Source organism: Schistocerca nitens, chromosome 9 (genome assembly GCF_023898315.1).
Source record: "Schistocerca nitens isolate TAMUIC-IGC-003100 chromosome 9, iqSchNite1.1, whole genome shotgun sequence".
NCBI classification, from domain to species: domain Eukaryota; kingdom Metazoa; phylum Arthropoda; class Insecta; order Orthoptera; family Acrididae; genus Schistocerca; species Schistocerca nitens.
The window spans coordinates 453,194,518-453,213,202 of NC_064622.1; the positions used below are offsets into that span (position 1 = coordinate 453,194,518).

The 18,685-nt window shown below is 51.7% G+C and overlaps 54 non-coding genes across 54 annotated transcripts; 21 read left to right on the forward strand and 33 right to left on the reverse strand.

Annotated features, from left to right (window-relative positions):
• Positions 1–2,338: 2,338 nt before the first annotated feature.
• Trnar-acg (transfer RNA arginine (anticodon ACG)) lies at positions 2,339–2,411 on the forward strand. Its single transcript has one exon. It is a non-coding gene; the product is annotated as a tRNA-Arg (tRNA).
• A 287-nt stretch (positions 2,412–2,698) lies between these two features.
• Trnam-cau (transfer RNA methionine (anticodon CAU)) lies at positions 2,699–2,770 on the forward strand. The gene has a single exon. It is a non-coding gene; the product is annotated as a tRNA-Met (tRNA).
• Positions 2,771–3,004: 234 nt separating this feature from the next.
• Trnad-guc (transfer RNA aspartic acid (anticodon GUC)) lies at positions 3,005–3,076 on the reverse strand. Its single transcript has one exon. It is a non-coding gene; the product is annotated as a tRNA-Asp (tRNA).
• A 107-nt stretch (positions 3,077–3,183) lies between these two features.
• On the reverse strand, positions 3,184–3,255 carry Trnad-guc (transfer RNA aspartic acid (anticodon GUC)). Its single transcript has one exon. It is a non-coding gene; the product is annotated as a tRNA-Asp (tRNA).
• A 107-nt stretch (positions 3,256–3,362) lies between these two features.
• Trnai-uau (transfer RNA isoleucine (anticodon UAU)) lies at positions 3,363–3,454 on the reverse strand. Its single transcript is given in 2 exon segments — positions 3,363–3,398; positions 3,417–3,454. It is a non-coding gene; the product is annotated as a tRNA-Ile (tRNA).
• Positions 3,455–3,832: 378 nt separating this feature from the next.
• Trnar-acg (transfer RNA arginine (anticodon ACG)) lies at positions 3,833–3,905 on the forward strand. The gene has a single exon. It is a non-coding gene; the product is annotated as a tRNA-Arg (tRNA).
• Positions 3,906–4,192: 287 nt separating this feature from the next.
• On the forward strand, positions 4,193–4,264 carry Trnam-cau (transfer RNA methionine (anticodon CAU)). The gene has a single exon. It is a non-coding gene; the product is annotated as a tRNA-Met (tRNA).
• A 234-nt stretch (positions 4,265–4,498) lies between these two features.
• On the reverse strand, positions 4,499–4,570 carry Trnad-guc (transfer RNA aspartic acid (anticodon GUC)). Its single transcript has one exon. It is a non-coding gene; the product is annotated as a tRNA-Asp (tRNA).
• A 107-nt stretch (positions 4,571–4,677) lies between these two features.
• Positions 4,678–4,749, reverse strand: Trnad-guc (transfer RNA aspartic acid (anticodon GUC)). The gene has a single exon. It is a non-coding gene; the product is annotated as a tRNA-Asp (tRNA).
• Positions 4,750–4,856: 107 nt separating this feature from the next.
• Trnai-uau (transfer RNA isoleucine (anticodon UAU)) lies at positions 4,857–4,948 on the reverse strand. Its single transcript is given in 2 exon segments — positions 4,857–4,892; positions 4,911–4,948. It is a non-coding gene; the product is annotated as a tRNA-Ile (tRNA).
• A 378-nt stretch (positions 4,949–5,326) lies between these two features.
• On the forward strand, positions 5,327–5,399 carry Trnar-acg (transfer RNA arginine (anticodon ACG)). Its single transcript has one exon. It is a non-coding gene; the product is annotated as a tRNA-Arg (tRNA).
• Positions 5,400–5,992: 593 nt separating this feature from the next.
• On the reverse strand, positions 5,993–6,064 carry Trnad-guc (transfer RNA aspartic acid (anticodon GUC)). The gene has a single exon. It is a non-coding gene; the product is annotated as a tRNA-Asp (tRNA).
• A 107-nt stretch (positions 6,065–6,171) lies between these two features.
• Trnad-guc (transfer RNA aspartic acid (anticodon GUC)) lies at positions 6,172–6,243 on the reverse strand. Its single transcript has one exon. It is a non-coding gene; the product is annotated as a tRNA-Asp (tRNA).
• Positions 6,244–6,350: 107 nt separating this feature from the next.
• Positions 6,351–6,442, reverse strand: Trnai-uau (transfer RNA isoleucine (anticodon UAU)). Its single transcript is given in 2 exon segments — positions 6,351–6,386; positions 6,405–6,442. It is a non-coding gene; the product is annotated as a tRNA-Ile (tRNA).
• Positions 6,443–6,820: 378 nt separating this feature from the next.
• On the forward strand, positions 6,821–6,893 carry Trnar-acg (transfer RNA arginine (anticodon ACG)). The gene has a single exon. It is a non-coding gene; the product is annotated as a tRNA-Arg (tRNA).
• Positions 6,894–7,180: 287 nt separating this feature from the next.
• Trnam-cau (transfer RNA methionine (anticodon CAU)) lies at positions 7,181–7,252 on the forward strand. The gene has a single exon. It is a non-coding gene; the product is annotated as a tRNA-Met (tRNA).
• Positions 7,253–7,486: 234 nt separating this feature from the next.
• Positions 7,487–7,558, reverse strand: Trnad-guc (transfer RNA aspartic acid (anticodon GUC)). The gene has a single exon. It is a non-coding gene; the product is annotated as a tRNA-Asp (tRNA).
• Positions 7,559–7,665: 107 nt separating this feature from the next.
• Trnad-guc (transfer RNA aspartic acid (anticodon GUC)) lies at positions 7,666–7,737 on the reverse strand. Its single transcript has one exon. It is a non-coding gene; the product is annotated as a tRNA-Asp (tRNA).
• Positions 7,738–7,844: 107 nt separating this feature from the next.
• On the reverse strand, positions 7,845–7,936 carry Trnai-uau (transfer RNA isoleucine (anticodon UAU)). The gene is given in 2 exon segments: positions 7,845–7,880; positions 7,899–7,936. It is a non-coding gene; the product is annotated as a tRNA-Ile (tRNA).
• Positions 7,937–8,314: 378 nt separating this feature from the next.
• Positions 8,315–8,387, forward strand: Trnar-acg (transfer RNA arginine (anticodon ACG)). The gene has a single exon. It is a non-coding gene; the product is annotated as a tRNA-Arg (tRNA).
• A 287-nt stretch (positions 8,388–8,674) lies between these two features.
• Trnam-cau (transfer RNA methionine (anticodon CAU)) lies at positions 8,675–8,746 on the forward strand. Its single transcript has one exon. It is a non-coding gene; the product is annotated as a tRNA-Met (tRNA).
• A 234-nt stretch (positions 8,747–8,980) lies between these two features.
• Positions 8,981–9,052, reverse strand: Trnad-guc (transfer RNA aspartic acid (anticodon GUC)). Its single transcript has one exon. It is a non-coding gene; the product is annotated as a tRNA-Asp (tRNA).
• Positions 9,053–9,159: 107 nt separating this feature from the next.
• On the reverse strand, positions 9,160–9,231 carry Trnad-guc (transfer RNA aspartic acid (anticodon GUC)). The gene has a single exon. It is a non-coding gene; the product is annotated as a tRNA-Asp (tRNA).
• A 107-nt stretch (positions 9,232–9,338) lies between these two features.
• Trnai-uau (transfer RNA isoleucine (anticodon UAU)) lies at positions 9,339–9,430 on the reverse strand. The gene is given in 2 exon segments: positions 9,339–9,374; positions 9,393–9,430. It is a non-coding gene; the product is annotated as a tRNA-Ile (tRNA).
• A 378-nt stretch (positions 9,431–9,808) lies between these two features.
• Positions 9,809–9,881, forward strand: Trnar-acg (transfer RNA arginine (anticodon ACG)). Its single transcript has one exon. It is a non-coding gene; the product is annotated as a tRNA-Arg (tRNA).
• Positions 9,882–10,168: 287 nt separating this feature from the next.
• On the forward strand, positions 10,169–10,240 carry Trnam-cau (transfer RNA methionine (anticodon CAU)). The gene has a single exon. It is a non-coding gene; the product is annotated as a tRNA-Met (tRNA).
• A 234-nt stretch (positions 10,241–10,474) lies between these two features.
• On the reverse strand, positions 10,475–10,546 carry Trnad-guc (transfer RNA aspartic acid (anticodon GUC)). The gene has a single exon. It is a non-coding gene; the product is annotated as a tRNA-Asp (tRNA).
• A 107-nt stretch (positions 10,547–10,653) lies between these two features.
• On the reverse strand, positions 10,654–10,725 carry Trnad-guc (transfer RNA aspartic acid (anticodon GUC)). The gene has a single exon. It is a non-coding gene; the product is annotated as a tRNA-Asp (tRNA).
• A 107-nt stretch (positions 10,726–10,832) lies between these two features.
• On the reverse strand, positions 10,833–10,924 carry Trnai-uau (transfer RNA isoleucine (anticodon UAU)). Its single transcript is given in 2 exon segments — positions 10,833–10,868; positions 10,887–10,924. It is a non-coding gene; the product is annotated as a tRNA-Ile (tRNA).
• Positions 10,925–11,302: 378 nt separating this feature from the next.
• Trnar-acg (transfer RNA arginine (anticodon ACG)) lies at positions 11,303–11,375 on the forward strand. The gene has a single exon. It is a non-coding gene; the product is annotated as a tRNA-Arg (tRNA).
• A 287-nt stretch (positions 11,376–11,662) lies between these two features.
• Trnam-cau (transfer RNA methionine (anticodon CAU)) lies at positions 11,663–11,734 on the forward strand. Its single transcript has one exon. It is a non-coding gene; the product is annotated as a tRNA-Met (tRNA).
• Positions 11,735–11,968: 234 nt separating this feature from the next.
• Positions 11,969–12,040, reverse strand: Trnad-guc (transfer RNA aspartic acid (anticodon GUC)). Its single transcript has one exon. It is a non-coding gene; the product is annotated as a tRNA-Asp (tRNA).
• A 107-nt stretch (positions 12,041–12,147) lies between these two features.
• On the reverse strand, positions 12,148–12,219 carry Trnad-guc (transfer RNA aspartic acid (anticodon GUC)). Its single transcript has one exon. It is a non-coding gene; the product is annotated as a tRNA-Asp (tRNA).
• Positions 12,220–12,326: 107 nt separating this feature from the next.
• Trnai-uau (transfer RNA isoleucine (anticodon UAU)) lies at positions 12,327–12,418 on the reverse strand. The gene is given in 2 exon segments: positions 12,327–12,362; positions 12,381–12,418. It is a non-coding gene; the product is annotated as a tRNA-Ile (tRNA).
• Positions 12,419–12,796: 378 nt separating this feature from the next.
• Trnar-acg (transfer RNA arginine (anticodon ACG)) lies at positions 12,797–12,869 on the forward strand. Its single transcript has one exon. It is a non-coding gene; the product is annotated as a tRNA-Arg (tRNA).
• Positions 12,870–13,156: 287 nt separating this feature from the next.
• On the forward strand, positions 13,157–13,228 carry Trnam-cau (transfer RNA methionine (anticodon CAU)). The gene has a single exon. It is a non-coding gene; the product is annotated as a tRNA-Met (tRNA).
• Positions 13,229–13,462: 234 nt separating this feature from the next.
• Positions 13,463–13,534, reverse strand: Trnad-guc (transfer RNA aspartic acid (anticodon GUC)). The gene has a single exon. It is a non-coding gene; the product is annotated as a tRNA-Asp (tRNA).
• Positions 13,535–13,641: 107 nt separating this feature from the next.
• Trnad-guc (transfer RNA aspartic acid (anticodon GUC)) lies at positions 13,642–13,713 on the reverse strand. The gene has a single exon. It is a non-coding gene; the product is annotated as a tRNA-Asp (tRNA).
• A 107-nt stretch (positions 13,714–13,820) lies between these two features.
• On the reverse strand, positions 13,821–13,912 carry Trnai-uau (transfer RNA isoleucine (anticodon UAU)). Its single transcript is given in 2 exon segments — positions 13,821–13,856; positions 13,875–13,912. It is a non-coding gene; the product is annotated as a tRNA-Ile (tRNA).
• A 378-nt stretch (positions 13,913–14,290) lies between these two features.
• Positions 14,291–14,363, forward strand: Trnar-acg (transfer RNA arginine (anticodon ACG)). Its single transcript has one exon. It is a non-coding gene; the product is annotated as a tRNA-Arg (tRNA).
• A 287-nt stretch (positions 14,364–14,650) lies between these two features.
• On the forward strand, positions 14,651–14,722 carry Trnam-cau (transfer RNA methionine (anticodon CAU)). The gene has a single exon. It is a non-coding gene; the product is annotated as a tRNA-Met (tRNA).
• A 234-nt stretch (positions 14,723–14,956) lies between these two features.
• On the reverse strand, positions 14,957–15,028 carry Trnad-guc (transfer RNA aspartic acid (anticodon GUC)). The gene has a single exon. It is a non-coding gene; the product is annotated as a tRNA-Asp (tRNA).
• A 107-nt stretch (positions 15,029–15,135) lies between these two features.
• Trnad-guc (transfer RNA aspartic acid (anticodon GUC)) lies at positions 15,136–15,207 on the reverse strand. The gene has a single exon. It is a non-coding gene; the product is annotated as a tRNA-Asp (tRNA).
• Positions 15,208–15,314: 107 nt separating this feature from the next.
• Trnai-uau (transfer RNA isoleucine (anticodon UAU)) lies at positions 15,315–15,406 on the reverse strand. Its single transcript is given in 2 exon segments — positions 15,315–15,350; positions 15,369–15,406. It is a non-coding gene; the product is annotated as a tRNA-Ile (tRNA).
• Positions 15,407–15,784: 378 nt separating this feature from the next.
• Trnar-acg (transfer RNA arginine (anticodon ACG)) lies at positions 15,785–15,857 on the forward strand. The gene has a single exon. It is a non-coding gene; the product is annotated as a tRNA-Arg (tRNA).
• A 287-nt stretch (positions 15,858–16,144) lies between these two features.
• Trnam-cau (transfer RNA methionine (anticodon CAU)) lies at positions 16,145–16,216 on the forward strand. Its single transcript has one exon. It is a non-coding gene; the product is annotated as a tRNA-Met (tRNA).
• A 234-nt stretch (positions 16,217–16,450) lies between these two features.
• Trnad-guc (transfer RNA aspartic acid (anticodon GUC)) lies at positions 16,451–16,522 on the reverse strand. Its single transcript has one exon. It is a non-coding gene; the product is annotated as a tRNA-Asp (tRNA).
• A 107-nt stretch (positions 16,523–16,629) lies between these two features.
• On the reverse strand, positions 16,630–16,701 carry Trnad-guc (transfer RNA aspartic acid (anticodon GUC)). Its single transcript has one exon. It is a non-coding gene; the product is annotated as a tRNA-Asp (tRNA).
• A 107-nt stretch (positions 16,702–16,808) lies between these two features.
• On the reverse strand, positions 16,809–16,900 carry Trnai-uau (transfer RNA isoleucine (anticodon UAU)). Its single transcript is given in 2 exon segments — positions 16,809–16,844; positions 16,863–16,900. It is a non-coding gene; the product is annotated as a tRNA-Ile (tRNA).
• Positions 16,901–17,278: 378 nt separating this feature from the next.
• Positions 17,279–17,351, forward strand: Trnar-acg (transfer RNA arginine (anticodon ACG)). The gene has a single exon. It is a non-coding gene; the product is annotated as a tRNA-Arg (tRNA).
• A 287-nt stretch (positions 17,352–17,638) lies between these two features.
• Positions 17,639–17,710, forward strand: Trnam-cau (transfer RNA methionine (anticodon CAU)). Its single transcript has one exon. It is a non-coding gene; the product is annotated as a tRNA-Met (tRNA).
• Positions 17,711–17,944: 234 nt separating this feature from the next.
• On the reverse strand, positions 17,945–18,016 carry Trnad-guc (transfer RNA aspartic acid (anticodon GUC)). Its single transcript has one exon. It is a non-coding gene; the product is annotated as a tRNA-Asp (tRNA).
• Positions 18,017–18,123: 107 nt separating this feature from the next.
• Positions 18,124–18,195, reverse strand: Trnad-guc (transfer RNA aspartic acid (anticodon GUC)). The gene has a single exon. It is a non-coding gene; the product is annotated as a tRNA-Asp (tRNA).
• A 107-nt stretch (positions 18,196–18,302) lies between these two features.
• Trnai-uau (transfer RNA isoleucine (anticodon UAU)) lies at positions 18,303–18,394 on the reverse strand. The gene is given in 2 exon segments: positions 18,303–18,338; positions 18,357–18,394. It is a non-coding gene; the product is annotated as a tRNA-Ile (tRNA).
• Positions 18,395–18,685: the final 291 nt, after the last annotated feature.

The window sequence follows — 18,685 nt, forward strand, 5'->3', positions numbered from 1 at the left end:
AAATCCTTGAGAGCAGCAATCTTCGGTTCTGACTTAATCCTGTTAATGTTTATAGTTGTTATTGTGTATGCCTGGCACATGTAGCTTCCTTATGAAAATAAGGACAAAAAATCCCTACTGTCAGAGAAAAGTAACAATTACTCCTGGAGGTAAGAGAAGAAAAAGAAGAAAGAAAAAAAAACTATACTAAAAACAGTCAACTACGAATTTGGCATATTGGTAATTCCGTTGTCACCGAAATTGTGCAGGAACATGGTGGCATTTAGCAGTATCATTTCTCGAGTGAGACTTGGCTGTGTCAGTTCAATGACGGATTCTTTACCAGGTCAGACTTATCTTTACAGTGGGGTTTTGCACCATCAAGTTTCTTTGAGTTTTTCTCGGGGGATACTTCAGAAATTATTTCATATGATACGTTTGTGGCTTTCACATCCTCTTTTCCGAGTTTTTGTTTATCGGCGTTACGAGATGCTTTGAGGTTCGGTTGAGGTTTTATCCTGCGTCTTTGAACCTCTGCAGTGGCAGTGTGTGACCGCGAGTGATCCGCATCTTGCGCCGATTGGGTGGAGGTGGCCTCGACACAGTCCTGTTTGTTAAGTCTAGTTCCAGTTTCAGTTCCTTCCGCGACCTCTATCGGTGCAACGGGAAGGGAGTGCTGTGGGTCTGTAGATTCGCAGGGCTGAGTCCGATCCATCGCTTTCTGTTCCTCAGAAATCGACTCCTGTGTCGCCGTGATCGGAGCCAGTGTTTTCGCGTCCATGTGTTCTAACGCTGTGGCAGCAGCAGCCGGCGGCGGGAGGGCCTCTGCTGCTGGCGTCACTGCCACATGTTTACTGTCTACGTCCTCACCCGCACCCTCACTGCATTGCTTTTGTTTACGGTTGGACTGCGATGTATCATCGTCTGAACAGTCTTCAGTTGTGTCTAAAGGTCTCTTTTTAGTTTGCAGATCGCATTCGTGGGTAGAAGAACTGCGATCGGTAATTACATGCAAGGGAGGAAAATCAGCGACATTTACGGCAGTTACATCAGAAGTACTAGCTCCATCATTACTGGCCGGGGGAGGTTGATGAATGTTAGGCAGGACATCATTAAGCGTAAGACGCTGACGCTGCGTAAGGCTATTTTTAAGGACATAGACACGGCGAGGACAGTCTTGACGGAAATGACCCGTTTCATTACAAATATTACATGTCTGGACCTGCCCTGAATATACGATATGCGCTTTATGACCAGCAATAGAAAGAAAAGATGGTATATTGGCTTTAACTTCCATTTCTACTGATCGTATGCCATTGAAACACTGTAATTTATACAATTTGGACCACCTTTCGTTGACAATGGACTGGATCTCCCCGTATTTCGAAAGCGCCTCTTTAATCAGCTGATTATCTACTTCAATAGGAATATTTAGCACTCTTACAGTTTTATACGTGATATCCGCTCTCCGAATCGAAACACTACTTTTAGACCCATCTCTATGCACAAAGTCAGCAACACTACCCCACCTCAACAACAGCTTCTCAACATCCACAGGATTAAAAAATTTGACAAAGACACAGTATTTGTCAGCATCTAATTGGGTGGTATGTACGGAATCAGAACTTACTCCAATTACGTCGGTCAACCAGTCATGGATTTCCAAAGCTGTAGGTTGCACTGCACGTGTTTCCTTCTCGAAAGAGAAAACCAGGGTATTCTTCCGGACAATTCCAGCCATTTTTCTTCAGTTACGAGGAGATCCCGGTAATAAACCGAAATTCCTCCAAAGCACGACTGTTATCACGGACGAAAACACACAGAAACTTGGCACAATAACACCAGACACGTACAAACACAGAAATTCACAAACGGCAACAAACTAAAGCTCAGGACTTGGCGTCACCACTGACGTACACGGAGCAGCAGCGGACACGTCCTAACGCGCGGACAGCTAGAGCCGGAATAACGCCACTGGGGCTACAGCGAAACGCTCTCAGTTAGCCATATTCGCTTTGCTGCAAACCAGTGGTGGCTACAAAAACATATGATCGCCACCTGCGGCCATACTGCGACTTTGGCACCTAAGTACGAATGCTTCGTGCTATTCGTGTTTGATATGCTACGCTTACATGCACATCAACCGCCTCTCGTCATCGAAAAAATGCAGAAAAACGCGCGCCTTGCCTCGTGCTACCTGTCGAACAGCGAGCGCAGATGTGTGGCAAGCTCCAAGCTCTGCAGGCGCACCGCGACCACGCAGCTGGACGAGTGGTGCCTTCCTTGGGAGCTTGATGAGCCCTGGAGAACACGTTTCTTAGCGAATTGCACTTGTCTCGTAGCGAGAAATGCTGCCACTGGCCCTGTGGCGCAACGGATAACGCGTCTGACTACGGATCAGAAGATTCCAGGTTCGAATCCTGGCAGGGTCGGCATTTTGTTAGTTGCCAACGCGTAGCTGGGCAGTGGATTTCGTATGTCGCCGCATCGTGCAGTGCTTTGTTACTCCTGTGCATCTCGCAGCTGCATGTCGAGGCGATCGTGGTAAATATCGCTGCGTGCAAGCGTCAGCGTAGCGTCAGTCGAGCAAAGTCGAGACAAGTCAAGCTGAGAGCTGTAGGAGATGTTACGCAATCAAATGTAGGCGCGTGAAAGCGACGCAGACAACACTGCCCAAGTGTCCCAAGTGATGTGACGAAGAGCCAGTATACACCCACACAGCAGAGTGGCGCAGTGGAAGCGTGCTGGGCCCATAACCCAGAGGTCCGTGGATCGAAACCACGCTCTGCTAAAATTATTTCTTTTCCTGATTGTGTCGAGCACGATTATTACGCCTAGAGAGTCGGCTGGGGGCATTGATTCAGCCTCAAAAGCAAACCCCGTAATTCTGAAGTGTGAAGAATGCGAGAACTACTTCCTATGATGCATCATTTTTTAAGATTTTGCAGCAAGTCAATGGCAAAGTTAATGCTCTTCCGCCCCACACGCGCAACACTCGAGCAGGTTTGTGAGATAAAAATCGCGTCTCCCCGGCGGGGAATCGAACCCCGGTCTCCCGCGTGACAGGCGGGGATACTAACCACTATACTACCGAGGACGGGATGCAGGCAGCTGTCTGTGTGGGAGACACTTGTTGCAAGTAGCTGTAAACGGTCTACACTAAGTTCGGCGACTGATAGTGCAATAATTAAAAATCTAGTGTGCCTCCCCGGCGGGGAATCGAACCCCGGTCTCCCGCGTGACAGGCGGGGATACTAACCACTATACTACCGAGGAAGACGCAACTAGCGCCTATAATGCACATTAATCTTGCTGACATAGCTGATACATCTGAAATGTAGCCTCCCGATGCTGTCAGAGACAGCTGCTACGAAATAAAAGTATGCCCCAGGTGAGGCTCGAACTCACAACCCCGGCATTGCTCACGGCTACTGCCTTATAAGTACCGTGCGCTAACCAATTGCGCCACTGGGGCTACAGCGAAACGCTCTCAGTTAGCCATATTCGCTTTGCTGCAAACCAGTGGTGGCTACAAAAACATATGATCGCCACCTGCGGCCATACTGCGACTTTGGCACCTAAGTACGAATGCTTCGTGCTATTCGTGTTTGATATGCTACGCTTACATGCACATCAACCGCCTCTCGTCATCGAAAAAATGCAGAAAAACGCGCGCCTTGCCTCGTGCTACCTGTCGAACAGCGAGCGCAGATGTGTGGCAAGCTCCAAGCTCTGCAGGCGCACCGCGACCACGCAGCTGGACGAGTGGTGCCTTCCTTGGGAGCTTGATGAGCCCTGGAGAACACGTTTCTTAGCGAATTGCACTTGTCTCGTAGCGAGAAATGCTGCCACTGGCCCTGTGGCGCAACGGATAACGCGTCTGACTACGGATCAGAAGATTCCAGGTTCGAATCCTGGCAGGGTCGGCATTTTGTTAGTTGCCAACGCGTAGCTGGGCAGTGGATTTCGTATGTCGCCGCATCGTGCAGTGCTTTGTTACTCCTGTGCATCTCGCAGCTGCATGTCGAGGCGATCGTGGTAAATATCGCTGCGTGCAAGCGTCAGCGTAGCGTCAGTCGAGCAAAGTCGAGACAAGTCAAGCTGAGAGCTGTAGGAGATGTTACGCAATCAAATGTAGGCGCGTGAAAGCGACGCAGACAACACTGCCCAAGTGTCCCAAGTGATGTGACGAAGAGCCAGTATACACCCACACAGCAGAGTGGCGCAGTGGAAGCGTGCTGGGCCCATAACCCAGAGGTCCGTGGATCGAAACCACGCTCTGCTAAAATTATTTCTTTTCCTGATTGTGTCGAGCACGATTATTACGCCTAGAGAGTCGGCTGGGGGCATTGATTCAGCCTCAAAAGCAAACCCCGTAATTCTGAAGTGTGAAGAATGCGAGAACTACTTCCTATGATGCATCATTTTTTAAGATTTTGCAGCAAGTCAATGGCAAAGTTAATGCTCTTCCGCCCCACACGCGCAACACTCGAGCAGGTTTGTGAGATAAAAATCGCGTCTCCCCGGCGGGGAATCGAACCCCGGTCTCCCGCGTGACAGGCGGGGATACTAACCACTATACTACCGAGGACGGGATGCAGGCAGCTGTCTGTGTGGGAGACACTTGTTGCAAGTAGCTGTAAACGGTCTACACTAAGTTCGGCGACTGATAGTGCAATAATTAAAAATCTAGTGTGCCTCCCCGGCGGGGAATCGAACCCCGGTCTCCCGCGTGACAGGCGGGGATACTAACCACTATACTACCGAGGAAGACGCAACTAGCGCCTATAATGCACATTAATCTTGCTGACATAGCTGATACATCTGAAATGTAGCCTCCCGATGCTGTCAGAGACAGCTGCTACGAAATAAAAGTATGCCCCAGGTGAGGCTCGAACTCACAACCCCGGCATTGCTCACGGCTACTGCCTTATAAGTACCGTGCGCTAACCAATTGCGCCACTGGGGCTACAGCGAAACGCTCTCAGTTAGCCATATTCGCTTTGCTGCAAACCAGTGGTGGCTACAAAAACATATGATCGCCACCTGCGGCCATACTGCGACTTTGGCACCTAAGTACGAATGCTTCGTGCTATTCGTGTTTGATATGCTACGCTTACATGCACATCAACCGCCTCTCGTCATCGAAAAAATGCAGAAAAACGCGCGCCTTGCCTCGTGCTACCTGTCGAACAGCGAGCGCAGATGTGTGGCAAGCTCCAAGCTCTGCAGGCGCACCGCGACCACGCAGCTGGACGAGTGGTGCCTTCCTTGGGAGCTTGATGAGCCCTGGAGAACACGTTTCTTAGCGAATTGCACTTGTCTCGTAGCGAGAAATGCTGCCACTGGCCCTGTGGCGCAACGGATAACGCGTCTGACTACGGATCAGAAGATTCCAGGTTCGAATCCTGGCAGGGTCGGCATTTTGTTAGTTGCCAACGCGTAGCTGGGCAGTGGATTTCGTATGTCGCCGCATCGTGCAGTGCTTTGTTACTCCTGTGCATCTCGCAGCTGCATGTCGAGGCGATCGTGGTAAATATCGCTGCGTGCAAGCGTCAGCGTAGCGTCAGTCGAGCAAAGTCGAGACAAGTCAAGCTGAGAGCTGTAGGAGATGTTACGCAATCAAATGTAGGCGCGTGAAAGCGACGCAGACAACACTGCCCAAGTGTCCCAAGTGATGTGACGAAGAGCCAGTATACACCCACACAGCAGAGTGGCGCAGTGGAAGCGTGCTGGGCCCATAACTCAGAGGTCCGTGGATCGAAACCACGCTCTGCTAAAATTATTTCTTTTCCTGATTGTGTCGAGCACGATTATTACGCCTAGAGAGTCGGCTGGGGGCATTGATTCAGCCTCAAAAGCAAACCCCGTAATTCTGAAGTGTGAAGAATGCGAGAACTACTTCCTATGATGCATCATTTTTTAAGATTTTGCAGCAAGTCAATGGCAAAGTTAATGCTCTTCCGCCCCACACGCGCAACACTCGAGCAGGTTTGTGAGATAAAAATCGCGTCTCCCCGGCGGGGAATCGAACCCCCGTCTCCCGCGTGACAGGCGGGGATACTAACCACTATACTACCGAGGACGGGATGCAGGCAGCTGTCTGTGTGGGAGACACTTGTTGCAAGTAGCTGTAAACGGTCTACACTAAGTTCGGCGACTGATAGTGCAATAATTAAAAATCTAGTGTGCCTCCCCGGCGGGGAATCGAACCCCGGTCTCCCGCGTGACAGGCGGGGATACTAACCACTATACTACCGAGGAAGACGCAACTAGCGCCTATAATGCACATTAATCTTGCTGACATAGCTGATACATCTGAAATGTAGCCTCCCGATGCTGTCAGAGACAGCTGCTACGAAATAAAAGTATGCCCCAGGTGAGGCTCGAACTCACAACCCCGGCATTGCTCACGGCTACTGCCTTATAAGTACCGTGCGCTAACCAATTGCGCCACTGGGGCTACAGCGAAACGCTCTCAGTTAGCCATATTCGCTTTGCTGCAAACCAGTGGTGGCTACAAAAACATATGATCGCCACCTGCGGCCATACTGCGACTTTGGCACCTAAGTACGAATGCTTCGTGCTATTCGTGTTTGATATGCTACGCTTACATGCACATCAACCGCCTCTCGTCATCGAAAAAATGCAGAAAAACGCGCGCCTTGCCTCGTGCTACCTGTCGAACAGCGAGCGCAGATGTGTGGCAAGCTCCAAGCTCTGCAGGCGCACCGCGACCACGCAGCTGGACGAGTGGTGCCTTCCTTGGGAGCTTGATGAGCCCTGGAGAACACGTTTCTTAGCGAATTGCACTTGTCTCGTAGCGAGAAATGCTGCCACTGGCCCTGTGGCGCAACGGATAACGCGTCTGACTACGGATCAGAAGATTCCAGGTTCGAATCCTGGCAGGGTCGGCATTTTGTTAGTTGCCAACGCGTAGCTGGGCAGTGGATTTCGTATGTCGCCGCATCGTGCAGTGCTTTGTTACTCCTGTGCATCTCGCAGCTGCATGTCGAGGCGATCGTGGTAAATATCGCTGCGTGCAAGCGTCAGCGTAGCGTCAGTCGAGCAAAGTCGAGACAAGTCAAGCTGAGAGCTGTAGGAGATGTTACGCAATCAAATGTAGGCGCGTGAAAGCGACGCAGACAACACTGCCCAAGTGTCCCAAGTGATGTGACGAAGAGCCAGTATACACCCACACAGCAGAGTGGCGCAGTGGAAGCGTGCTGGGCCCATAACCCAGAGGTCCGTGGATCGAAACCACGCTCTGCTAAAATTATTTCTTTTCCTGATTGTGTCGAGCACGATTATTACGCCTAGAGAGTCGGCTGGGGGCATTGATTCAGCCTCAAAAGCAAACCCCGTAATTCTGAAGTGTGAAGAATGCGAGAACTACTTCCTATGATGCATCATTTTTTAAGATTTTGCAGCAAGTCAATGGCAAAGTTAATGCTCTTCCGCCCCACACGCGCAACACTCGAGCAGGTTTGTGAGATAAAAATCGCGTCTCCCCGGCGGGGAATCGAACCCCCGTCTCCCGCGTGACAGGCGGGGATACTAACCACTATACTACCGAGGACGGGATGCAGGCAGCTGTCTGTGTGGGAGACACTTGTTGCAAGTAGCTGTAAACGGTCTACACTAAGTTCGGCGACTGATAGTGCAATAATTAAAAATCTAGTGTGCCTCCCCGGCGGGGAATCGAACCCCGGTCTCCCGCGTGACAGGCGGGGATACTAACCACTATACTACCGAGGAAGACGCAACTAGCGCCTATAATGCACATTAATCTTGCTGACATAGCTGATACATCTGAAATGTAGCCTCCCGATGCTGTCAGAGACAGCTGCTACGAAATAAAAGTATGCCCCAGGTGAGGCTCGAACTCACAACCCCGGCATTGCTCACGGCTACTGCCTTATAAGTACCGTGCGCTAACCAATTGCGCCACTGGGGCTACAGCGAAACGCTCTCAGTTAGCCATATTCGCTTTGCTGCAAACCAGTGGTGGCTACAAAAACATATGATCGCCACCTGCGGCCATACTGCGACTTTGGCACCTAAGTACGAATGCTTCGTGCTATTCGTGTTTGATATGCTACGCTTACATGCACATCAACCGCCTCTCGTCATCGAAAAAATGCAGAAAAACGCGCGCCTTGCCTCGTGCTACCTGTCGAACAGCGAGCGCAGATGTGTGGCAAGCTCCAAGCTCTGCAGGCGCACCGCGACCACGCAGCTGGACGAGTGGTGCCTTCCTTGGGAGCTTGATGAGCCCTGGAGAACACGTTTCTTAGCGAATTGCACTTGTCTCGTAGCGAGAAATGCTGCCACTGGCCCTGTGGCGCAACGGATAACGCGTCTGACTACGGATCAAAAGATTCCAGGTTCGAATCCTGGCAGGGTCGGCATTTTGTTAGTTGCCAACGCGTAGCTGGGCAGTGGATTTCGTATGTCGCCGCATCGTGCAGTGCTTTGTTACTCCTGTGCATCTCGCAGCTGCATGTCGAGGCGATCGTGGTAAATATCGCTGCGTGCAAGCGTCAGCGTAGCGTCAGTCGAGCAAAGTCGAGACAAGTCAAGCTGAGAGCTGTAGGAGATGTTACGCAATCAAATGTAGGCGCGTGAAAGCGACGCAGACAACACTGCCCAAGTGTCCCAAGTGATGTGACGAAGAGCCAGTATACACCCACACAGCAGAGTGGCGCAGTGGAAGCGTGCTGGGCCCATAACCCAGAGGTCCGTGGATCGAAACCACGCTCTGCTAAAATTATTTCTTTTCCTGATTGTGTCGAGCACGATTATTACGCCTAGAGAGTCGGCTGGGGGCATTGATTCAGCCTCAAAAGCAAACCCCGTAATTCTGAAGTGTGAAGAATGCGAGAACTACTTCCTATGATGCATCATTTTTTAAGATTTTGCAGCAAGTCAATGGCAAAGTTAATGCTCTTCCGCCCCACACGCGCAACACTCGAGCAGGTTTGTGAGATAAAAATCGCGTCTCCCCGGCGGGGAATCGAACCCCGGTCTCCCGCGTGACAGGCGGGGATACTAACCACTATACTACCGAGGACGGGATGCAGGCAGCTGTCTGTGTGGGAGACACTTGTTGCAAGTAGCTGTAAACGGTCTACACTAAGTTCGGCGACTGATAGTGCAATAATTAAAAATCTAGTGTGCCTCCCCGGCGGGGAATCGAACCCCGGTCTCCCGCGTGACAGGCGGGGATACTAACCACTATACTACCGAGGAAGACGCAACTAGCGCCTATAATGCACATTAATCTTGCTGACATAGCTGATACATCTGAAATGTAGCCTCCCGATGCTGTCAGAGACAGCTGCTACGAAATAAAAGTATGCCCCAGGTGAGGCTCGAACTCACAACCCCGGCATTGCTCACGGCTACTGCCTTATAAGTACCGTGCGCTAACCAATTGCGCCACTGGGGCTACAGCGAAACGCTCTCAGTTAGCCATATTCGCTTTGCTGCAAACCAGTGGTGGCTACAAAAACATATGATCGCCACCTGCGGCCATACTGCGACTTTGGCACCTAAGTACGAATGCTTCGTGCTATTCGTGTTTGATATGCTACGCTTACATGCACATCAACCGCCTCTCGTCATCGAAAAAATGCAGAAAAACGCGCGCCTTGCCTCGTGCTACCTGTCGAACAGCGAGCGCAGATGTGTGGCAAGCTCCAAGCTCTGCAGGCGCACCGCGACCACGCAGCTGGACGAGTGGTGCCTTCCTTGGGAGCTTGATGAGCCCTGGAGAACACGTTTCTTAGCGAATTGCACTTGTCTCGTAGCGAGAAATGCTGCCACTGGCCCTGTGGCGCAACGGATAACGCGTCTGACTACGGATCAGAAGATTCCAGGTTCGAATCCTGGCAGGGTCGGCATTTTGTTAGTTGCCAACGCGTAGCTGGGCAGTGGATTTCGTATGTCGCCGCATCGTGCAGTGCTTTGTTACTCCTGTGCATCTCGCAGCTGCATGTCGAGGCGATCGTGGTAAATATCGCTGCGTGCAAGCGTCAGCGTAGCGTCAGTCGAGCAAAGTCGAGACAAGTCAAGCTGAGAGCTGTAGGAGATGTTACGCAATCAAATGTAGGCGCGTGAAAGCGACGCAGACAACACTGCCCAAGTGTCCCAAGTGATGTGACGAAGAGCCAGTATACACCCACACAGCAGAGTGGCGCAGTGGAAGCGTGCTGGGCCCATAACCCAGAGGTCCGTGGATCGAAACCACGCTCTGCTAAAATTATTTCTTTTCCTGATTGTGTCGAGCACGATTATTACGCCTAGAGAGTCGGCTGGGGGCATTGATTCAGCCTCAAAAGCAAACCCCGTAATTCTGAAGTGTGAAGAATGCGAGAACTACTTCCTATGATGCATCATTTTTTAAGATTTTGCAGCAAGTCAATGGCAAAGTTAATGCTCTTCCGCCCCACACGCGCAACACTCGAGCAGGTTTGTGAGATAAAAATCGCGTCTCCCCGGCGGGGAATCGAACCCCGGTCTCCCGCGTGACAGGCGGGGATACTAACCACTATACTACCGAGGACGGGATGCAGGCAGCTGTCTGTGTGGGAGACACTTGTTGCAAGTAGCTGTAAACGGTCTACACTAAGTTCGGCGACTGATAGTGCAATAATTAAAAATCTAGTGTGCCTCCCCGGCGGGGAATCGAACCCCGGTCTCCCGCGTGACAGGCGGGGATACTAACCACTATACTACCGAGGAAGACGCAACTAGCGCCTATAATGCACATTAATCTTGCTGACATAGCTGATACATCTGAAATGTAGCCTCCCGATGCTGTCAGAGACAGCTGCTACGAAATAAAAGTATGCCCCAGGTGAGGCTCGAACTCACAACCCCGGCATTGCTCACGGCTACTGCCTTATAAGTACCGTGCGCTAACCAATTGCGCCACTGGGGCTACAGCGAAACGCTCTCAGTTAGCCATATTCGCTTTGCTGCAAACCAGTGGTGGCTACAAAAACATATGATCGCCACCTGCGGCCATACTGCGACTTTGGCACCTAAGTACGAATGCTTCGTGCTATTCGTGTTTGATATGCTACGCTTACATGCACATCAACCGCCTCTCGTCATCGAAAAAATGCAGAAAAACGCGCGCCTTGCCTCGTGCTACCTGTCGAACAGCGAGCGCAGATGTGTGGCAAGCTCCAAGCTCTGCAGGCGCACCGCGACCACGCAGCTGGACGAGTGGTGCCTTCCTTGGGAGCTTGATGAGCCCTGGAGAACACGTTTCTTAGCGAATTGCACTTGTCTCGTAGCGAGAAATGCTGCCACTGGCCCTGTGGCGCAACGGATAACGCGTCTGACTACGGATCAGAAGATTCCAGGTTCGAATCCTGGCAGGGTCGGCATTTTGTTAGTTGCCAACGCGTAGCTGGGCAGTGGATTTCGTATGTCGCCGCATCGTGCAGTGCTTTGTTACTCCTGTGCATCTCGCAGCTGCATGTCGAGGCGATCGTGGTAAATATCGCTGCGTGCAAGCGTCAGCGTAGCGTCAGTCGAGCAAAGTCGAGACAAGTCAAGCTGAGAGCTGTAGGAGATGTTACGCAATCAAATGTAGGCGCGTGAAAGCGACGCAGACAACACTGCCCAAGTGTCCCAAGTGATGTGACGAAGAGCCAGTATACACCCACACAGCAGAGTGGCGCAGTGGAAGCGTGCTGGGCCCATAACCCAGAGGTCCGTGGATCGAAACCACGCTCTGCTAAAATTATTTCTTTTCCTGATTGTGTCGAGCACGATTATTACGCCTAGAGAGTCGGCTGGGGGCATTGATTCAGCCTCAAAAGCAAACCCCGTAATTCTGAAGTGTGAAGAATGCGAGAACTACTTCCTATGATGCATCATTTTTTAAGATTTTGCAGCAAGTCAATGGCAAAGTTAATGCTCTTCCGCCCCACACGCGCAACACTCGAGCAGGTTTGTGAGATAAAAATCGCGTCTCCCCGGCGGGGAATCGAACCCCGGTCTCCCGCGTGACAGGCGGGGATACTAACCACTATACTACCGAGGACGGGATGCAGGCAGCTGTCTGTGTGGGAGACACTTGTTGCAAGTAGCTGTAAACGGTCTACACTAAGTTCGGCGACTGATAGTGCAATAATTAAAAATCTAGTGTGCCTCCCCGGCGGGGAATCGAACCCCGGTCTCCCGCGTGACAGGCGGGGATACTAACCACTATACTACCGAGGAAGACGCAACTAGCGCCTATAATGCACATTAATCTTGCTGACATAGCTGATACATCTGAAATGTAGCCTCCCGATGCTGTCAGAGACAGCTGCTACGAAATAAAAGTATGCCCCAGGTGAGGCTCGAACTCACAACCCCGGCATTGCTCACGGCTACTGCCTTATAAGTACCGTGCGCTAACCAATTGCGCCACTGGGGCTACAGCGAAACGCTCTCAGTTAGCCATATTCGCTTTGCTGCAAACCAGTGGTGGCTACAAAAACATATGATCGCCACCTGCGGCCATACTGCGACTTTGGCACCTAAGTACGAATGCTTCGTGCTATTCGTGTTTGATATGCTACGCTTACATGCACATCAACCGCCTCTCGTCATCGAAAAAATGCAGAAAAACGCGCGCCTTGCCTCGTGCTACCTGTCGAACAGCGAGCGCAGATGTGTGGCAAGCTCCAAGCTCTGCAGGCGCACCGCGACCACGCAGCTGGACGAGTGGTGCCTTCCTTGGGAGCTTGATGAGCCCTGGAGAACACGTTTCTTAGCGAATTGCACTTGTCTCGTAGCGAGAAATGCTGCCACTGGCCCTGTGGCGCAACGGATAACGCGTCTGACTACGGATCAGAAGATTCCAGGTTCGAATCCTGGCAGGGTCGGCATTTTGTTAGTTGCCAACGCGTAGCTGGGCAGTGGATTTCGTATGTCGCCGCATCGTGCAGTGCTTTGTTACTCCTGTGCATCTCGCAGCTGCATGTCGAGGCGATCGTGGTAAATATCGCTGCGTGCAAGCGTCAGCGTAGCGTCAGTCGAGCAAAGTCGAGACAAGTCAAGCTGAGAGCTGTAGGAGATGTTACGCAATCAAATGTAGGCGCGTGAAAGCGACGCAGACAACACTGCCCAAGTGTCCCAAGTGATGTGACGAAGAGCCAGTATACACCCACACAGCAGAGTGGCGCAGTGGAAGCGTGCTGGGCCCATAACCCAGAGGTCCGTGGATCGAAACCACGCTCTGCTAAAATTATTTCTTTTCCTGATTGTGTCGAGCACGATTATTACGCCTAGAGAGTCGGCTGGGGGCATTGATTCAGCCTCAAAAGCAAACCCCGTAATTCTGAAGTGTGAAGAATGCGAGAACTACTTCCTATGATGCATCATTTTTTAAGATTTTGCAGCAAGTCAATGGCAAAGTTAATGCTCTTCCGCCCCACACGCGCAACACTCGAGCAGGTTTGTGAGATAAAAATCGCGTCTCCCCGGCGGGGAATCGAACCCCGGTCTCCCGCGTGACAGGCGGGGATACTAACCACTATACTACCGAGGACGGGATGCAGGCAGCTGTCTGTGTGGGAGACACTTGTTGCAAGTAGCTGTAAACGGTCTACACTAAGTTCGGCGACTGATAGTGCAATAATTAAAAATCTAGTGTGCCTCCCCGGCGGGGAATCGAACCCCGGTCTCCCGCGTGACAGGCGGGGATACTAACCACTATACTACCGAGGAAGACGCAACTAGCGCCTATAATGCACATTAATCTTGCTGACATAGCTGATACATCTGAAATGTAGCCTCCCGATGCTGTCAGAGACAGCTGCTACGAAATAAAAGTATGCCCCAGGTGAGGCTCGAACTCACAACCCCGGCATTGCTCACGGCTACTGCCTTATAAGTACCGTGCGCTAACCAATTGCGCCACTGGGGCTACAGCGAAACGCTCTCAGTTAGCCATATTCGCTTTGCTGCAAACCAGTGGTGGCTACAAAAACATATGATCGCCACCTGCGGCCATACTGCGACTTTGGCACCTAAGTACGAATGCTTCGTGCTATTCGTGTTTGATATGCTACGCTTACATGCACATCAACCGCCTCTCGTCATCGAAAAAATGCAGAAAAACGCGCGCCTTGCCTCGTGCTACCTGTCGAACAGCGAGCGCAGATGTGTGGCAAGCTCCAAGCTCTGCAGGCGCACCGCGACCACGCAGCTGGACGAGTGGTGCCTTCCTTGGGAGCTTGATGAGCCCTGGAGAACACGTTTCTTAGCGAATTGCACTTGTCTCGTAGCGAGAAATGCTGCCACTGGCCCTGTGGCGCAACGGATAACGCGTCTGACTACGGATCAGAAGATTCCAGGTTCGAATCCTGGCAGGGTCGGCATTTTGTTAGTTGCCAACGCGTAGCTGGGCAGTGGATTTCGTATGTCGCCGCATCGTGCAGTGCTTTGTTACTCCTGTGCATCTCGCAGCTGCATGTCGAGGCGATCGTGGTAAATATCGCTGCGTGCAAGCGTCAGCGTAGCGTCAGTCGAGCAAAGTCGAGACAAGTCAAGCTGAGAGCTGTAGGAGATGTTACGCAATCAAATGTAGGCGCGTGAAAGCGACGCAGACAACACTGCCCAAGTGTCCCAAGTGATGTGACGAAGAGCCAGTATACACCCACACAGCAGAGTGGCGCAGTGGAAGCGTGCTGGGCCCATAACCCAGAGGTCCGTGGATCGAAACCACGCTCTGCTAAAATTATTTCTTTTCCTGATTGTGTCGAGCACGATTATTACGCCTAGAGAGTCGGCTGGGGGCATTGATTCAGCCTCAAAAGCAAACCCCGTAATTCTGAAGTGTGAAGAATGCGAGAACTACTTCCTATGATGCATCATTTTTTAAGATTTTGCAGCAAGTCAATGGCAAAGTTAATGCTCTTCCGCCCCACACGCGCAACACTCGAGCAGGTTTGTGAGATAAAAATCGCGTCTCCCCGGCGGGGAATCGAACCCCGGTCTCCCGCGTGACAGGCGGGGATACTAACCACTATACTACCGAGGACGGGATGCAGGCAGCTGTCTGTGTGGGAGACACTTGTTGCAAGTAGCTGTAAACGGTCTACACTAAGTTCGGCGACTGATAGTGCAATAATTAAAAATCTAGTGTGCCTCCCCGGCGGGGAATCGAACCCCGGTCTCCCGCGTGACAGGCGGGGATACTAACCACTATACTACCGAGGAAGACGCAACTAGCGCCTATAATGCACATTAATCTTGCTGACATAGCTGATACATCTGAAATGTAGCCTCCCGATGCTGTCAGAGACAGCTGCTACGAAATAAAAGTATGCCCCAGGTGAGGCTCGAACTCACAACCCCGGCATTGCTCACGGCTACTGCCTTATAAGTACCGTGCGCTAACCAATTGCGCCACTGGGGCTACAGCGAAACGCTCTCAGTTAGCCATATTCGCTTTGCTGCAAACCAGTGGTGGCTACAAAAACATATGATCGCCACCTGCGGCCATACTGCGACTTTGGCACCTAAGTACGAATGCTTCGTGCTATTCGTGTTTGATATGCTACGCTTACATGCACATCAACCGCCTCTCGTCATCGAAAAAATGCAGAAAAACGCGCGCCTTGCCTCGTGCTACCTGTCGAACAGCGAGCGCAGATGTGTGGCAAGCTCCAAGCTCTGCAGGCGCACCGCGACCACGCAGCTGGACGAGTGGTGCCTTCCTTGGGAGCTTGATGAGCCCTGGAGAACACGTTTCTTAGCGAATTGCACTTGTCTCGTAGCGAGAAATGCTGCCACTGGCCCTGTGGCGCAACGGATAACGCGTCTGACTACGGATCAGAAGATTCCAGGTTCGAATCCTGGCAGGGTCGGCATTTTGTTAGTTGCCAACGCGTAGCTGGGCAGTGGATTTCGTATGTCGCCGCATCGTGCAGTGCTTTGTTACTCCTGTGCATCTCGCAGCTGCATGTCGAGGCGATCGTGGTAAATATCGCTGCGTGCAAGCGTCAGCGTAGCGTCAGTCGAGCAAAGTCGAGACAAGTCAAGCTGAGAGCTGTAGGAGATGTTACGCAATCAAATGTAGGCGCGTGAAAGCGACGCAGACAACACTGCCCAAGTGTCCCAAGTGATGTGACGAAGAGCCAGTATACACCCACACAGCAGAGTGGCGCAGTGGAAGCGTGCTGGGCCCATAACCCAGAGGTCCGTGGATCGAAACCACGCTCTGCTAAAATTATTTCTTTTCCTGATTGTGTCGAGCACGATTATTACGCCTAGAGAGTCGGCTGGCGGCATTGATTCAGCCTCAAAAGCAAACCCCGTAATTCTGAAGTGTGAAGAATGCGAGAACTACTTCCTATGATGCATCATTTTTTAAGATTTTGCAGCAAGTCAATGGCAAAGTTAATGCTCTTCCGCCCCACACGCGCAACACTCGAGCAGGTTTGTGAGATAAAAATCGCGTCTCCCCGGCGGGGAATCGAACCCCGGTCTCCCGCGTGACAGGCGGGGATACTAACCACTATACTACCGAGGACGGGATGCAGGCAGCTGTCTGTGTGGGAGACACTTGTTGCAAGTAGCTGTAAACGGTCTACACTAAGTTCGGCGACTGATAGTGCAATAATTAAAAATCTAGTGTGCCTCCCCGGCGGGGAATCGAACCCCGGTCTCCCGCGTGACAGGCGGGGATACTAACCACTATACTACCGAGGAAGACGCAACTAGCGCCTATAATGCACATTAATCTTGCTGACATAGCTGATACATCTGAAATGTAGCCTCCCGATGCTGTCAGAGACAGCTGCTACGAAATAAAAGTATGCCCCAGGTGAGGCTCGAACTCACAACCCCGGCATTGCTCACGGCTACTGCCTTATAAGTACCGTGCGCTAACCAATTGCGCCACTGGGGCTACAGCGAAACGCTCTCAGTTAGCCATATTCGCTTTGCTGCAAACCAGTGGTGGCTACAAAAACATATGATCGCCACCTGCGGCCATACTGCGACTTTGGCACCTAAGTACGAATGCTTCGTGCTATTCGTGTTTGATATGCTACGCTTACATGCACATCAACCGCCTCTCGTCATCGAAAAAATGCAGAAAAACGCGCGCCTTGCCTCGTGCTACCTGTCGAACAGCGAGCGCAGATGTGTGGCAAGCTCCAAGCTCTGCAGGCGCACCGCGACCACGCAGCTGGACGAGTGGTGCCTTCCTTGGGAGCTTGATGAGCCCTGGAGAACACGTTTCTTAGCGAATTGCACTTGTCTCGTAGCGAGAAATGCTGCCACTGGCCCTGTGGCGCAACGGATAACGCGTCTGACTACGGATCAGAAGATTCCAGGTTCGAATCCTGGCAGGGTCGGCATTTTGTTAGTTGCCAACGCGTAGCTGGGCAGTGGATTTCGTATGTCGCCGCATCGTGCAGTGCTTTGTTACTCCTGTGCATCTCGCAGCTGCATGTCGAGGCGATCGTGGTAAATATCGCTGCGTGCAAGCGTCAGCGTAGCGTCAGTCGAGCAAAGTCGAGACAAGTCAAGCTGAGAGCTGTAGGAGATGTTACGCAATCAAATGTAGGCGCGTGAAAGCGACGCAGACAACACTGCCCAAGTGTCCCAAGTGATGTGACGAAGAGCCAGTATACACCCACACAGCAGAGTGGCGCAGTGGAAGCGTGCTGGGCCCATAACCCAGAGGTCCGTGGATCGAAACCACGCTCTGCTAAAATTATTTCTTTTCCTGATTGTGTCGAGCACGATTATTACGCCTAGAGAGTCGGCTGGGGGCATTGATTCAGCCTCAAAAGCAAACCCCGTAATTCTGAAGTGTGAAGAATGCGAGAACTACTTCCTATGATGCATCATTTTTTAAGATTTTGCAGCAAGTCAATGGCAAAGTTAATGCTCTTCCGCCCCACACGCGCAACACTCGAGCAGGTTTGTGAGATAAAAATCGCGTCTCCCCGGCGGGGAATCGAACCCCGGTCTCCCGCGTGACAGGCGGGGATACTAACCACTATACTACCGAGGACGGGATGCAGGCAGCTGTCTGTGTGGGAGACACTTGTTGCAAGTAGCTGTAAACGGTCTACACTAAGTTCGGCGACTGATAGTGCAATAATTAAAAATCTAGTGTGCCTCCCCGGCGGGGAATCGAACCCCGGTCTCCCGCGTGACAGGCGGGGATACTAACCACTATACTACCGAGGAAGACGCAACTAGCGCCTATAATGCACATTAATCTTGCTGACATAGCTGATACATCTGAAATGTAGCCTCCCGATGCTGTCAGAGACAGCTGCTACGAAATAAAAGTATGCCCCAGGTGAGGCTCGAACTCACAACCCCGGCATTGCTCACGGCTACTGCCTTATAAGTACCGTGCGCTAACCAATTGCGCCACTGGGGCTACAGCGAAACGCTCTCAGTTAGCCATATTCGCTTTGCTGCAAACCAGTGGTGGCTACAAAAACATATGATCGCCACCTGCGGCCATACTGCGACTTTGGCACCTAAGTACGAATGCTTCGTGCTATTCGTGTTTGATATGCTACGCTTACATGCACATCAACCGCCTCTCGTCATCGAAAAAATGCAGAAAAACGCGCGCCTTGCCTCGTGCTACCTGTCGAACAGCGAGCGCAGATGTGTGGCAAGCTCCAAGCTCTGCAGGCGCACCGCGACCACGCAGCTGGACGAG